General features: G+C 37.3%; 1 non-coding gene across 1 annotated transcript; it reads left to right on the top strand.

Annotated features, from left to right (window-relative positions):
- The first annotated feature begins 13,377 nt into the window (after positions 1-13,377).
- TRNAC-GCA (transfer RNA cysteine (anticodon GCA)) lies at positions 13,378-13,448 on the top strand. The gene has a single exon. It is a non-coding gene; the product is annotated as a tRNA-Cys (tRNA).
- Positions 13,449-13,974: the final 526 nt, after the last annotated feature.

Raw genomic sequence — 13,974 nt, 5'->3', positions numbered from 1 at the left:
ATATTATAGTATAGATCTAGCCTGACTCCACCCTCCTTAATGCATATATACTTTGAAAATTCCATAATATAGTCTATTCTATTCTCTCTCCTACAACTCTAGGCTATATATTCATACGCATTTCTAACTATTTTTTTGCAACCAAGCAGATTATCTGGAACCATGCATGAATTGAGCTAAGCTGCAAAAAAAAAAAATACTATTTCCAAAAAGAGTCAATTCAATGATGACCCTCCATGGATTCACCTATATAGGCTGCGGCTAATGTTGCAAAAATAAGAGCTTGAATACCGCTTGTAAATAATCCAAGAAACATGACCGGTATAGGGATTACTAAGGGGACTAAAGAAACAAGAACAACAACGACTAATTCATCCGCCAATATATTCCCGAAAAGTCGAAAGCTAAGCGATAATGGTTTTGTGAAATCTTCTAGGATGTTAATTGGTAAAAGGATTGGAGTTGGTTTAATATATTTCTCGAAATAGCTCAATCCTTTTTTGCTAAGACCAGCATAAAAATATGCCGCTGACGTGAGTAAAGCTAAAGCAACAGTAGTATTTATATCATTCGTGGGCGCTGCTAATTCCCCATGGGGTAACTCTATAATTTTCCAAGGTAAAAGAGCACCCGACCAATTCGAAACAAAAATAAAAAGGAACATAGTTCCAATAAAGGGAACCCAGGGACCATATTCTTCTCCAATCTGAGTTTTGCTCAAGTCTCGAATAAACTCAAGGACATATTCAAAAAAATTCTGACCGTCGGTCGGGATGGTTTGTGGATTCCGAACAGCTATGACAACTGAACCTAGCAAGATAGTAATTACGACCCAAGAAGTGATGAGTACTTGGGCATGAATTTGGAAACCTCCTATTTGCCAATAGAAGTGTTGGCCTACTTCTACACCCGATATATCGTATAACCCCTTGAGTGTTTTAATGGAACAAGGTATAATATTCATATTGTCCTCTGATAAAAATTGAACTTCAAAAAAGGAATTCTTTTGATTCAACCATCTCTTTCTCAACTCAGCAACTTGAAGTATTAATCTTATATTTAGGATACCAAGAAAGCACATCAGATCATAATATATATCAATACCCTCTAATATATATCAATATTCCCCTTCTTTTTTCTATGCAAAAAAAATTCTATGCAAAAAAAAAGATATAGTAAAGTAAGTGATTCCATAAATTTACGCAGTTGCCCAAGAATTCACTATATATTCTTAATCAACGATTTCTTATATAGAGAGAACGGCCCTCACAAATTGAAAATACTAATTTGTTAAGAATCAATCGAATTGAAGTCATAGTGTCATCGTTGGCTGGAATCGATATATTCGCGAGATCCGGGTCACAATTTGTATCGACTAAAGAAATAGTAGGAATCCCCAAAATGGCACATTCCCGAAGAGCTATATACTCTTTTTGCTGATCAAGGACGATCACAATGTCTGGCAATCTCGTCATATATTTGATCCCGCCGAGATACCTTTGCAAAGTAGATAATTTTCTCTTCAAGATTGCCACATCTCTTTTTGGGAGATGGTGGAATTTTCCCATTTTTTCTTCTGCTCTTAAGTCTCTAAATTGAGAAAGTCTAGTTTTCGTAATCGACCAATTCGTTAACATACCACTGAACCACTTTTTATTAACATAATGACAACGAGCCCTTATTGCAGCTGATGCTACTAAATCTGTTGCTCTTTTTTTGGTACCAACAATTAAGAAACTTTTTCCCTGACTTGCTGCATCAAAAACTAAATCACAAGCTTCTGATAAAAAACGAGCCGTTCTAGCGAGATTTATAATATGAGTACCTTTACGCTTTGCCGAAATGTAAGGGGCCATTTTAGGATTCCATTTCTTAATACCATGACCAAAATGAACTCCTGCTTCTATCATCTCTTTCAAATTAATGTTCCAATATCTTCTTGTCATTTTTTCCACACTTCCTTTTTTTTAATCCTACCATTCCATTACGGAATTTAGTTCTTTTTGAAGATTAAGAAAGATCCGAAATAGCTTGAAATAAATAATAATTGTTCCGAGAGAACCTTGTACTAAGATAAGAGTTGGCCATTGATACATGGTATAAACATAACCACCTTAATGAATTAACTGACTTGTTTTACTTATTAAAATAAAAATCTTAAAAATCTAAAATTTGACCTGTTAGTGTTCTAAGTTCAAAAGTCTAGTAAAGTAAAAAATATTTTTATGGGGGTTCTTATGTCTCATAAAAATTGTTTGTTACGTCAGAATCTGAAGAAACTAATTCTGTATGGAGAAACAAAAAATCTCTCATTTCCGACGCGAATAGATTTTTTTTTTTTATTTCGAAATAAAGGTTCTTGTCTTGTGGGGAACGATGCACAAATTTTTGGAATCCGGTACCAACAGGTATAATCCCCCCCAGAACTACGTTTTCTTTCAAGCCTTTCAACCAATCAATGCGACCTCGTAGGGCAGCTTTTGCTAAAACTCGAGCAGTTTCTTGAAAACTTGCTTCAGATATGAAACTTTGGGTATTCAGGGAAGCCCTTGTTATTCCCAATAAGATTGCCCGATAATAGATCGATTCATCCAAAGCTCGTCCTGCTCGTTCCGCTCGCAATAGTCCGATTAATTCCCCAGGCGAAAAAACATTAGACATTCCATCTTCGGAAACCCGCACTTTTGATGTTACTTGGCGTATAATAATCTCTATATGTCTATTATGGATCTGTACCCCTTGGGATCGATAAACCTTTTGGATTTTATTAACCAAAGAGATACGACTTTGGGCTATGGTTAGCTCAGCTCCAATCAAGAATCCCCAAGGGACCCCAAGAATTCTTGGTATACGCTCATTCCAATCCTCAATTCTCCTTTCGAGATTCGGGGATAATGAATCAATTGAACGCGCTTCAAAGATTTGTTCCACTTTTGGAAGACCTTGCGTTATGTCACTAGATCTCGATTTTTCATATATAAACGTAACTAACCTATCTCCCTTGTAAAGGATTTCTCCATAATGACCATTAACAGTTGCTCCTGTAGTGGCCAAATAAGGTTTAGCTGCTCTTATAACAAAGGAATTCATATTTACAATGAAAATTTGACCGGATTTTTTTATGTGCGATTTAAATAGACATACATTTTCACAAATAAATTGTCCAAGGTGAATTATTGCCAATGTCTCTTCCCAAGAATCATGATGGACAAAGTGACAATTCAAAAGGAATGGATCCAACATTATGTTACTATCGAAATTAGAAATCCTTTTATTTTCATCTATTAAAGAGTATTTAAGTTCTTGAAGTACTTGGAAGGTTTGTTTTAAATTGTCAACGAACAAATATTTTTTTAACAGGATTTTATTATGCGTTAGTAAATAGTAAGATGAAGAAAAATGCGATATACTAGCTACAATAGCGCCTAAGGGCCCAAAAATTTCTCGAATAGGAATTCTAGGATTCCATTCTTTTATCGCATTGGGATGTTTTGAATTCTTGAATAAACCAATTCGAGAACAGTTGGATGCCGACAAAATCATCAAAGAGTGGTATTCTTTATTTCGATTCAACAAAGTGCCAATAGCTTCTGGATGTTGGCTAAGTGATTCAATCTTCGCCTTGGAATAAAAAGAATTGATATTGGCGCGATCTAACCTATTATGGGGAATCGGTCCTGCACTTGTCCTACCATACCTTTTTCGTGTATACGAAATAGTGGACTTGACTAACTCAATTCTTAGGAAATCGCGAATAAGATCATTTGCTCTTACCTCAACAAGGGAAGCACCAGCCTTTTCTTTTTCTTCTTGTTCCCAATTCACTACTAAGCAAGTTCTAACAAATTGACTATTTGTGTGATAAATTCTTTGAGTTAACTTGCTATTTTCATGAGAAATAAAATTGACAAGTCGAATTTGGAGATTATTTTCTTCTTGCAAGAGATCCTGCGGGAAAAGTGTTGCTAAATTTCTTCCTTCGTCCATTTCATATGCCACTGTAGGGCGAACGGAAACAAAATACTTTTCCTTGCTCTTGAGAATTTTTTTCCGTTGAACATAGACCCAATTTTTCCTTTTTTTTGATTCCTTAGAATCTTTTTTTTGTCTTTCTGGCGGTATCAAACAGCCACCTAATATCTTATCCGCCTCTTCAGGAAAATGAATATCTCCGGAAAATATTTTGAGTTCCGTATGGCTTTTTTTTCTCTTCACTCGGACCAGTCCGCCTAGTCGACTTCTTGTATTTTTTGTGAGTTGTGTATTCACTCCAATAATACTATTGTCAAGTATCTTTAGGGATGAAGATCTCGGCAAGATATGAAGTTCTTGAAGAATGAAAAAAAACCGATCTACTTCTTTTTGGTATTTTAGACTAAATTCTTTTGTTCCTCGATGCTCAATCAAACCCTCTTTTTTTAAGATGGAATCTTCCTCTGGGCTCTCGTATTCGTCCTCTGAATCTTCTTCTGAGTCTTCCTCTAAAGTACCATATTTTTCCTCTGCGCTTTCCCCGGGGCTGCCATATTCGTCTTCTGAGTCTTCCTCTAGAGTTCCATATTCGTCCTCTTGGGTCCTATATTTGCTCTCTGGGCTCCCATATTCCTCTTCTGAGTCTTTCTCTAAAGTCCTATATTCGTTCTCTGGGTTCCCATATTCGTTTTCTGGGCTCCCATATTCGTCTTCTAGGGTTTCATATTCGTATTCGTCTTCTAGGATTCCATATTTAGATTCTTCTAGGGTTTCATATTCATATTCGTCCTCTCGGGTCCTGTATTCGTCTTCTAGGGTCTCATATTCCTCTTCTGAGTCTTCCGCTCGAGTCCTATATTCTTCTTCTAGGGTCCTATATCTAAATTTAACAATTCCTGAACCCTTTTTATCTTTTCTGTATCGGGGATCGTCAAAATAAGCAAAAATAGTATTTCTACGTAAAACACCCATAAGGGGGATTTCAATCGAAATCCCAAAACAGGATATTAGTTCTTTCTCTTGTTCTTGATGATATTGTAATGGAATGACGAACCTATTTCTTCGCTTTTTCGCCAACAAATCTGAATTATCTTGAAAAATAGAAGGATAGATAAAATTCCAATGGCCATTGGACATGATTCGATCCGACGTTGAATAATCAAGAATTTCCCTATCTTTTTTACCATAAGTATTCATTTGATCTTGATCCTTGTGGAGTGAAAAAGACGCTATACTGGATCTGCACATACTTACTGACAATATCCATAAATGGCTTGTTTTTGGTAATCGGCGAAGATTACCATATTGATATTCGGGCGCATGGTAAACATCAGTACTCCAGTGCATTTCGCCGTCTGATTCAGAATAAATATGCTTTTGTACCCTTTCTTTAAAATGTAAAGTGGACGTTCCGGCACGAATCTCCGCAATTACTTGTTCGGATTTTACATATTGATCATTTTGCACTAGAATCAAGCTTTTTGAGGGAATATTCACACTATATAGAATATCTTGACTCTGAATAGTTACATGCAAGTCTATATAACATAGAAAAGCAGGCTGCCCATGACGGGTACGTGTGGGGTGAACCAAATTCTCATTGAATTTTATTTTTCCATTCGAAGGGGATCGTACAAGGTCGGCAGTACCCCCTGTGAATACTCCGCCAGTATGAAAAGTTCTTAATGTTAGTTGAGTCCCTGGCTCCCCAATTGATTGACCTGCAATAATACCTACGGCTTCTCCCAATTCGACCAGATCACTATGAGTAGGACTCCGGCCATAGCATAATTGACAGATCCAAGAAGTGCTTCGGCAAGTAAAGGGGGTTCTAATATATATTGGTTGTGCTCGAAATGGTTGTGCTCGAAAGGCAGTTATGAATCGATTGACTAATCCAATTCCAATATCTTGATTTCGCGCGGCAATGCATCGTGAACCGATATATATATCGTCTGCTAATACACGACCAATTAGTGTTTGGACAAAAAGTTTTTCCGTCATCCCATTTTGAGGACTTACAGAAATACCTCGGATAGTACCACAATCTCTTCTACGCACAATAATATGTTGAACTACTTCAACAAGTCTACGTGTAAGATATCCAGCATCTGCTGTTCGCACAGCAGTATCTACAACCCCTTTGCGGGCTCCATAGCAGGAAATTATATATTCTGTCAAAGAAAGTCCCTCGCGTAAATTGCTTTGAATAGGTAAATCAATCATTTGTCCTTGAGGGTCCGACATTAATCCTCTCATACCTACTAATTGGTGTACTTGAGATGCATTTCCTCTGGCTCCTGAAAAAGACATTAGATAGACTGGATTAGAAGGATCCGTTATCCGAAAATTTGAATTCATTTCTTGTTTCAAATATTCACTTGTCGCATACCATATCTCAACAGATTGGCGTAATTTTTCTACCGCGTGTACAGCCCCATAATAATAGTGTTTCTCCAAAAGAAAACTCTGTTGTTCCGCGTCTTGGACTAACCATCCCTTAGAGGGTATTGTTAAAAGATCCTCGATTCCTAACGAAATCGATGTAGTAGTGGCTTGATGGAAGCCCAGAGTCTTTAGTTGATCCAGTATATGGGATGTATATCCCATTCCAAAATGATCTATTAATCTGCTAATAAGTCGTTTCATACCAGTTCCGTCTATCTCTTTATTATGAAAGACCAGATTGGCCCGTTCCGCCATACATAAGTACCCCCTTTTCGGCTGAGTAGGATTCGACAATTGCTGAGTAGGATTCGACAATGGGCCTGAGTCAGTGATTCGAAAATTTAATTAACTTAATTGCCTCAATCTCAATCTGGATTCGCGTGGCAAATAATGATGATACTAGGGAAATCGGAATGCCCCCCGAAAGGGGAGGGGCATCGCCGAATCTAACTTTCTTGTTTAGGTAGTGTATGAATAGGCCTGACTAAATCCTTGTATGGCTTCCTCTATTTCTCTATAAAAAGAAATATGACCAAGAGTGGTTCGAATGTATATCGAACGAATTTCTTTTTTTCTATTTCCCATTATTAGATAGTGGGCATAAATCTCATGATAAGTCCCCAAAGATTCATATTGAACTTCAATCGGAACTTCTCTTGACCCAATGACGCGTTGATCCAGGTTCCATCGTAGCCACAAGGGACTATCTAAACTGATTAGTTTTTGTCTATAAGCTCCCAGTGCATCATAAGAACTAGAAAAATGGGGTTCTTTATCTTTCCTATATTTAAAATTATTATTATTATTGTAATTTACTTTTAGATTTGGGTAGTTTCTGCAACTATTATATCTATTTGCACAAATACCTCGACGCTTTCCAATCGTTAATACATAAAGCCCGATAAGCATGTCTTGGGTTGGTACGCAAATAGGATCCCCAATAGCGGGAGATAAGAGATTCATATGAGAAAACATAAGTAAACGGGCTTCTGCCTGAGCTTCCAAGGATAAAGGTAGATGAACAGCCATTTGATCTCCATCAAAGTCCGCATTGAAACCCTTACACACTAATGGGTGTAAAGAAATAGTACGCCCCTCTACTAAAGTGGGTTGAAAGGCCTGTATGCCTAATCTATGCAGGGTAGGTGCTCTATTTAACAGTACAGGATGTCCCCGCATAACTTCTTGAAGTATTTCCCATACAATGGGTTCTTTTTCCCAAATTTTCCTTTTAGCAATCCTTACATTAGAAGTGGCGCGTTTCGTGATTAAATCGCGAATTACAAATAGCTGAAAAAGCTTTATTGCTATCTCTAGAGGTAATCCACATTGATGTAATGAAAGCGAAGGACCCACAACAATGACAGAACGCCCCGAGTAATCGACCCGTTTCCCAAGCAGAGTCTCGCGAAACCTTCCCTCTTTACCTTCAATTACATCTGAAAGTGATTTGTATACTTTATTGTGACCATCCCTCGTCGGTTGCCCGCGGGACCCACTATCAAGAAGTGTATCCACGGCTTCTTGTACCAATTTTTCCTGGCACATTACTAAATCTGCTGGCGCTAATTCACTTCTTTTTAATAGATAGGCAAGATTGTTGTTCCGACGGATAACTCTCTTATAAAGTTCATTAATGTCTGAAGTCACTACTTTATCTCCAGACCTATAAACAATAGGTCTCAATTCGGGAGGAAGAACCGGTAATAAGCACAAAACCATCCATTCTGGTTCTACATTTGTTTGAATAAAATGTTTCGCCAATTGCATGCGTCTAATCAAAAAAACTTTTCTTATTCGTCTTTTTCTATCTTCCCACTCATCTCCACTATACCCCTCGTCTTCTAATTCCTTCCATTCGACCAAAGAATTCTCTATAATAATTCGCAAATCCAAATCTGCTAATTGTTCTCTAATAGCACCTGCTCCTGTCGCAATTTCCCGATTTCGAAATGTTGCAAAGCCTGGGGTAGAAAAAAAGGGAGAAATGCTGTGGTTACAGGATGCAATTTCCTCTTCGAATAAACCTCGTAATCGTAAAAAAGTGGGTTTTTTAGTGCTGGGCCTAGCAAAAGAGAAATCGCCGTATACTAGGCCCTCCAACTTCTTAAGAGGTTTATCTAAAAGATTCGCGATATAACTAGGAAGACCTTTCAAATACCACACATGAGTCACGGGACATGCGAGTTTGATGTATCCCATTTGATATCTTCGTATCCGAGAATCCACAAATTCGACCCCGCATTTTTGGCAAAATCTTTCGTCTTCGTTTTCAGCTCCGCTCGCTCGAGAATTGCCACAAGCGCAAATCCCGCTTTTTATGGGTCCAAAGATTCTTTCGCAAAACAATCCATCTTTTTCTGGTTTATCGGTTTTATAATGAAAAGTAGAGGGCCTTGTGACTTCGCCAACGACTTCTCCATTAGGTAGGTTTTTGTTAGCCCAAGCCTTTATTTGTTGAGGGGAAACGAGTCCAATTTGAAGTTGTTGATGTTTATATTGGTCAATCATAAAATAGAAATAAGAAAAGAATTTATATTTATTCCGATCAAACTTCCTCCCTATTAACCTGGAAGTTCTTTTCAGATACAAGGAAATGATTCAGTTCTAGAGCCAAAGATCGTAGTTCTCGAACGAGCACTCGAAAAGATTCTGGAGGATCCTCATGATTAGGTATTCTTTTTCCCCAGATCGTAGCATTAAGTATTTCTTGGCGAGCTATAAGATGGTCAGATTTATAAGTAAGTATCTCTTGTAAAATATGAGCAACACCAAATCCTTCTAAAGCCCAAACTTCCATTTCTCCTACTCGTTGTCCCCCTTGCTTGGCTCTTCCTCTAACCGGTTGTTGTGTAACAAGTGAGTAGGGCCCAGTAGAACGCCCATGAATTTTCTCATCAACTTGATGAATTAATTTTAAGATATAGGACTTCCCTATTAGAACAGGTTGCTCAAAGGGGTCGCCTGTTCTTCCATCAAATATTCTGCTTTTTCCCGGGTACTCGGGTTCAAATACCCATGGATTTTTTGTTTCTTTACTGGCTTCATATAATTCTGAAAACACAAGTTTTCTTGAAGCCTCTTGCTCATATCTCTCATCAAAGGGTGCTATTCTATAATGTTTCTTTAGCAGATCCCCCGCTAATCCGAGCGAGCTTTCAAATATTTGTCCCACATTCATTCGGGAGGGTACTCCTAAGGGATTGAAGACCATATCAACGGGTGTTCCATCTTGCAAATAGGGCATATCTTGCCTAGGTAGGGCATATCTTGCCTAGGCAAAATTTTGGAAATGATCCCTTTATTCCCATGTCTTCCGGCTACTTTATCCCCAACTTTGATTTCACGTTTCTGTAAAATATATACACGAACCATTATGTCGAGCGGGTCCCTTTGGATCCATTTCACATCGATAACGCGCCCTCTTCCACCTATAGGTAATTTCAGAGAAGTTTCTTTTGAAGTGGAAACCTCAAGGCCAAATATGGCCCGTAATAATCCAGCTTCCGCGATATAAGATGATTCGCTCGCTATCTGAGGCGTTAATTTACCTACTAAAATATCACCAGTTTCTACCCAGGATCCCAACCTAACAACTCCATTTCTGTCCAAATTGCGGAGTAAATGTTCTTCTAGATGTGGTATTTCTTTAGTGATTTTTTCAGCGGAGCCCTGGCTTGTCGTATCCGTCTGAATTTCATATTTCCGGAGTGAAAAGAGGTATAAATATCTTCATATACCAAACGTTCGCTAATTAGTACTGCGTCTTCAAAATTGTAACCTTCCCATGGCATATAAGCTACTAATACGTTTTATTCCTAAAGCAAGTTCGCCCCCAATTGTAGCAGCTCCTTCTGCTAAAATTTGTCCTTTTTTAATGGATTTACCCCGTGGAACCCGGGGTTTTTGGTGCATACAAGTATTTTTGTTAGAGCGACGGTGGTTAACTAAAGGAATACTTATAGTCTTCCCACTACTTGATAAAAGTATCTTATGACTATCAGTAGAAATGATCTTTCCCTCGCGTTCGGCTATAATGGAAACCCTCGAATCTAGAGCTGTTTGGCGTTCCAATCCAGTTCCAACAATGCATTTCTCGGACCGAGAAAGCGGAACTGCTTGGCGCTGCATATTAGAACTCATTAAAGCCCGATTCGCATCATTGTGCTCAATAAAAGGAATGAGAGAACCCCCAATAGAAAAATATTGGAAAGGAAAAAATACTTCTAACATGAATCTGTTCCCATGCAATAGTCAAGAATTCTTGACGGTATCTAGCCGGAACAACCTGTTCTTCCTGAATACCTTGATTCAAGGACAAAGAATTTCCTGCTGCTATCATATAATATTCATCTCTATTTGGTGATAGATAAACCACCTGTCTCTCTTTTTTTTCTTTTGCTTTCTCAGCAGATATTTCATAAAACGGACTCTCTATGGATCCCCACAAGTGATCAATTCTCGCATGAATTGTTAAGGATCCAGTAAGTCCAACATTGATTCCTTCAGACGTGTCAATTGGACAAATACGCCCATAGTGACTCGGATGAATATCTCGGCTCCGAAAACTTGCGGTTCTCCCCGTCAACCCTCCAGGACCTAAACAACTCACTTTTCGCCCATGAACAGTTTGTGTCAATGGATTCGTTTGATCAAAAACTTGAGATAACGGGTATGTGCCAAAAAAGGTCTCATAAGTAGTTATTAATAAAATTGAAGTTGAAGTTGGAGTTACCAAAGTTTGGGGAGTCGGTTTCGATTGACGTATGAATACTCTACGAATAGTTTTTTGAACTGCATGTTGTAAACGACCAAGAGCCAATCCGAATTGATCTTGTAACAGATCCGCAACCGAACGAATACGTTTATTTTTCAAGTGATTCATATCGTCATCGTCAAGTATACCCGTTCCAAATTTCATTCCAATCAAATGATCCGTAGCGGCCAATACATCTCGTGGTAACAAGAATGTATTGTTCTGAGGAATATCAAGATTAAGTCTCCGATTCATATTTCGTCGACCAATCCTTCCTAATTCACATTTTTGTTGAAAAAATTTCTTTTGTAATTCCTCGCATAAGGACTCCGAAAATACCAGGTCCCCACCTACACAAGCAAATTGTTGATAAAACTCCAAAATAGCTTTTTCTTTTGACTCAATCCTCTTCTTCTCTTTAGCATTCGGGAAAGACAAGAAAATTTCAGGGTAGGAAACATTATCCAGAATTTCTCTTAGATTCGAACCCATAGCTGATGATAGAACTAGAATAGATATCTTTTGTTTTCTACTCACGCGAGCCCATATCCTTTCTTTTTTATCAATTGCTAATTCCGATCTCCCCCCCCAATCTGATATTATAGTGCCAGTGTAGATAGAAATTCCCTTATGATCTAATTCCGAGCGGTAGTAAATACCAGGACTTAGCAATATTTGATTGATCACAATTCGGTATATTCCATTTATAATAAAGGTTCCTAAGGAATTCATTATAGGAATGTTTCCGATAGAAATGGTTTGCTTTTGCACATCGAAACCAAAAATTAATCTCGCAGATACATATAATTCGGAAGAATAGGTGAGTGATTCATACACAGCATCTCTTTCTTTTATCGAGGGTTCTAGCAGTTGATATCCTTTCGCAAATAATTGAAATGCAATTTCGTGATCTGGATCTTTAATTGTTGGAAACTTGTCAAGTTCTTCTGCCAAGGCTTGATTAATGAACCTACAAAATCCCTCGAATTGGATCTGACTAAATCCGGGTATTGTGGACATTCCCTCGTTTCCATTCCGGAGCATCTTAATCTTAAGTTTCCTGTTTATCAAAGAAAAATTCCATTATCAGCTCACTCTTCATCAATCCCTATGGATCGATCTAGCAATCATGGAATCTATATTCTGTTTACTGAATCACATGAAATTCTAGGGAACTCCACATACGTATTTCATATATGTATTTCATACATATGAATAGAGACCATTTGGACGAAAGTTCGAGTTTGCCAGGGGTACAAATGAAATGAAAATGAATTGATAAAACATTCCTACAAAAAAAATTCTGCCACTTATACTTTATGTTATGATATTCTAATCAGATTGGATGGCAAAGATTTCTCATTTTATCTCCTTTCTATGAATGTAATAAAGCCGTAATATAATATACTAGAAAGTTTGACTTTACTTCGATTTAGAATAGCGTGCTTACTTTAATTTCTCAAAATAATTTGAGGGTTCTTTTTTATTTCGGATCGGAGTAGTATAATTGCTAGAAAATTCAGTATTTCATTGTGGAATTCTAAAATAAAGTAAGTCCCTTTTTTAAGTACATGCCAATCTAGTTATCCACCTCTCCCCATATCCATGCTTTTCTTTTATCGTAATTTCACTTGGGTACGCCAAGATAGTCAGGTTATACTCTATATCAGAGCAAATTTCCTTTTTTTATTCAAGATATTTAATTTAATACTTTGAAAAATTAAAGCATGATTCCCCATAGAGATATGTACATAAAGGGGATCTTTGGATAATAATGCTGTTCGGACCTAAAGTTTACCTATACACGGATTAAGCATAAAGCCATAATATTTTATTATGCCATTGAAGGGGGGGGAGATAATACCGATTTAAGAGTAGTTCACTACTGCAATAAAAAAAAGAGAATTCTAGTTAACGGTTCCAATTTATTCTGAATTTTGCAGCCTGTGAATAGAAATCCACTTTTTCTTCTTTTTCATCTCAATAGAAAGAAATGGGAAGTTTTATTGTGTTAACAATGTATGTTTTAAGATAGAATCTATCGAGGAGAATAATAGAAACTGGATCAAAAAAAGCAGGAATAGATTTTTTGAAAAAGATTGGAAAAAAGTAAGTAGAATTATATTCAAAATAAAAGGGGCTTTTCGTAAGAAAACGTGGATGAATACTTGCTGTTTTCTAGATTTTTGATCGGATTTTTTGGCGGCATGGCCAAGCGGTAAGGCAGGGGACTGCAAATCCTTTATCCCCAGTTCAAATCTGGGTGCCGCCTGATCAATAAAATACTTAGGTTTTTTTTATAGTGCTGATCGAATTCGATAAATTTTTACTTCGCATAAGTTCGGGCAAGAGAGTAACTGGGCCTGCCGATACTGGGTTTAGAGAAACCATACCATAGTTCTATCCTCAAACTAGGGTTAGGGTTTGTTTTGACGATGGTTATCAATAGGGGTGAGGTAGTGTTTCCTTATTCTTTTATTATATGAATTTGAATTGGTTCTTAATTGAGATTCGATTTGATAATTTTAAAATACGAGGATAAGATGTCAGAAATCTTGGTATCCAAAGAAAGGTCCCTAAGGGGCATTCTTTTTTTTTTTCAATCTAAGATTCAAGAAGGGACTCCACGAAAGAATATCAAGACTTACTAATTATTATACATTTTTTTATCGTACATCTTATGTTACCTACATACACTAAAGTAAGGACTACTTAATTCTAACGAGAATCAGATTAAATAGGTCGATCAAAAATCAATTTAGGAGTTGTATTATGGATAAAATCTCTTCATTCTTTCA

This window comes from Triticum urartu, unplaced genomic scaffold, assembly GCF_056163025.1.
Source record: "Triticum urartu cultivar PI428250 unplaced genomic scaffold, HENAU_Tu73 scaffold2, whole genome shotgun sequence".
NCBI classification, from domain to species: Eukaryota; Viridiplantae; Streptophyta; class Magnoliopsida; order Poales; family Poaceae; genus Triticum; species Triticum urartu.
This window is presented reverse-complemented; position numbering and strand designations above follow the sequence as displayed.